Raw genomic sequence first — 3,210 nt, 5'->3', positions numbered from 1 at the left:
GGCTCCCAGGTCCTTCCCCTGACTTGGCCAATGGTGTGAGCAGGTGACTTTTCGGCAGGAGTCCTTGCTTGAGCTGAGTCACTTGCAAATTGGGGATAATGACATTTGTCTTTGGCTCATCGGCTTGGGTATTTCAAGCTTTTCAGGTGTTAGAGTGTTGAATTGGATCAACAGGTCTACAGATATTTAGTGAGTTTCCTCTCTGCGCCAGGGCCATGAGGTTCCCAGTGGGATAAGAAACGTTTCTGCCTTTAAGGACTTCAGAGTCCAGAGAAGGAGAGTGACACAAACACAAGTCACTGTAGTGGCTATGGGACATGGTGAGTGTATGCACAAAGAACAGATGTTGTGGGACCAGCAGTTAGCATAATGGCTATGTCGCTGGACTCCATTGTAGTGGACCTCGGTTCGCGTCCCGGACCTGGTGGCTTAAAACTCACGCCGGGCGCGTGTGTGTGTGTGCGCAAGATCCCGAAAGGAGGATGGAGGAGAAGGGATTGCAGCGTGGATCCCCTCTGGGGGGTGATTTCTCCCTTTCTGTCTCTGTCCCTCTCTGTCTATCTGGTGAGCGCACACGCCCTATAGCAAAAACCTCTCAAAAAAAAAAAATACAAAACAGATATTGTACCAAGAAGTGGTCAAGAAAGACTCTCCAGAGGAAATGGCATCTGAATAGGGTTTAAAGGAGCGAGCAGGTTGTCAAGCGGATATGGAGGGAAGGCAGTCATAGCTGAGGGACTGCAGATGCAGAAACACAGTTTTGCAGGGTTCTTGTCTTGCTGGCTTCATTCCATTACTACTTTCCTTTTCTAACTTTGGCCTGAGTCAGGGTGGTCCTGGTGGGGAGGAGGCTGCTGTGTGATTGCAGGAGCCTCCTTGGGGATGGCTGGAAAGCATCACAAGGGGCACTGCCTGGGAGGAACAGCTGTTTAGGAGGCTTGCTCAGTCATCTTCTTGGGTACCATCAGGAAGAGGCAGAGGAAATCTCCGTCCTGGGGCTCTCTGGCTTGGCCCTGCAGCCTCATCCATCACAGAGGATTCTTTTCAGAAGCAGAAACAGAGGACCCTGGGAATTGGAGGATACTGAGTTGAATGGCAAAACTAGGCAAAAACTGAGCTATCTTAGCCCAGGGAGGACAGCGTGTTTCATTTTCTTGGGCACCTCCACCCTTGATGCTCAGTGACTGCTGGGAGTAGACCGACAAGTGTTTCAGCAGGCTTAAAATTTTCTCTGTGATCAACTTGCTATGTCTGCCATGAGTGCTAGAAGGGACAGAAGGGATGTGAATGCAATCTCTGCTGTCTCTTAGACAAATGCTCTTTCATTTTGCAGATGGAGAGTCAGAGGCACTGAGCGTGGAAGTCTCTTATTTATTGTTCTATCGCCAGTGTCAACACAGTATCTGTCAGGAAAGGCCCATGGAATCGAGTTGGATAAGACTCTGCCCAGTTCTCCCAACTCTTGGTTAAGGGTTTTCTTATGGAAACTGGAGAAGCTGTTTGGTGCATGAACTCTTGCACATTTCCTGGGAGATTTTCTGCAAATGAACATCTCCAGAGGAGGATGGGGAATCATAGAGGTGCCTTCTCCTAGCACCTTGAAGGTGCAATCTGAGTGTAGTGGTTGGGAAAAGATGAGGAACCAACCTACAGGGGAACTGTCTGTGTCCTTTGCAAAAAGATCACTTCAAAAATAATAAATATAACAGCAAAGCTACAGAACCTCAAGTCAGCAAGCCCCTGACAGACATTTAGTTCATTTCTGCTGGGAAACAAACAAACAAACTGGGGTTCAAATCTCAGCTCTACCTCTTTCTGGCTGCCTACCTTGGGCAAGTACTTTACTCCTGTGGTTAATAGTTTCCTTCTCTGTAAAACAAGGATAATGTAACCTCTAGGTCATAGGATTAAATGAAAATTGTAAGCAAATTGCCAGCCCATTGTAGAGGAGGAGTTTCCATTTTGCAAAGTGAAAGAAAAAAAAGAAAATGAAAAAGACAGGCCAGTTCTGTAGCCCAGTGTTAAAGGAGTCAGTTCCCCCACGACCGACTGTGGTTTAAATACCTGTGCCGTAGCTTGAAAAAAATACACAGGGTGGGGAACCAGCAGTTAGTGTAATGGCTATGTCGCTGGACTCCCACGTAGTCGACCGCGGTTCGCGTCCCAGACCTGGTGGCTTAAAACTCACGCCGGGCGCGTGTGCGTGCGTGCTCAAGATCCCAAGAGGAGAATGGAGAAGGGATTGCGGCGTGACCATCCCTCCTGGGGGGTGATTTCTCGCTTTCTGTCTCTCTGTCACTCTCTGTCTGGTGAGCACACACGACCTATAGTGAAAACCTCTCAAAACACACACACACACACTCACACACAAAACCAAAAAACACAGGGTGCATGCTTGCCCCAGATCCCGACAGGATGGGGAGATGGAGAAGGAACCATGGAGGAGCACACCTCACTGTGTGTGGGGATGCTTTCTTGCTCTCCCTCTCTCTGCAGCTCTCTGGTGAGCACACGCACACCTCTTGGAAATGAAAAAAAAGACGGTTCCAAAGAGACTATTTCCAGCAGATATTTTTATAACATAGGCATTTTTAACTGACCTATTTTGTACCTTCCAGAATATTCCACTCCCCACTTCCCCCACCAGGTCTTCGGGCAAAGTCTTTTTCAGCTGTTCAAAGTGGAGTCCAGGGCTTTCACAGGGAAATCCAGCTCTCCTGGGCCTTCTCGCGGGACCTCGGTTTTACCATCTGTCACATGGGACTGTTGGCGTCCACTAGAACTCTGCGGTTGGGGGTCTGGGCGGGGAGGGGTGAATCGCGCACCGAGAGCAGGCGGAGAGAGAGGCGCGCCCTACCGGGCCCTGACCCGTGACGGCTCTGCCCGGCCCGGGAGTGAGCCCGCAGCTAGGGCTTAGCGAGGCTTCAGCCGGGGATTAGGGCGGGCGGCAAACGCATTAGTGACTAAGCCGCGCACTCGCTTCCGGAGCCACCGCCCCTGGCGCCCAAGGTCCTGGGACCAGGGCTGCGCGCTCCTCCAATCACAGGCCTGGTCTCCGGCAGCCGCCCGGGCGCGGAGAAACGCCGGAGCCCATTGGCTGTCGGTGTCTCATCTGGTGTGTGATCGGGGGCGGCTGGTCTAGGTCCCCACCCAACCAAGGGACCTGCAGGAGGGAGGGGGCGGGCATGCAAGCGACCCTCCCCACGGAAA

The sequence above is a fragment of the Tupaia chinensis genome, unplaced genomic scaffold, assembly GCF_000334495.1.
Source record: "Tupaia chinensis unplaced genomic scaffold, TupChi_1.0 Scaffold000146_1, whole genome shotgun sequence".
NCBI classification, from domain to species: Eukaryota; Metazoa; Chordata; class Mammalia; order Scandentia; family Tupaiidae; genus Tupaia; species Tupaia belangeri.
Note: the sequence above shows the minus strand (reverse complement) of the source record.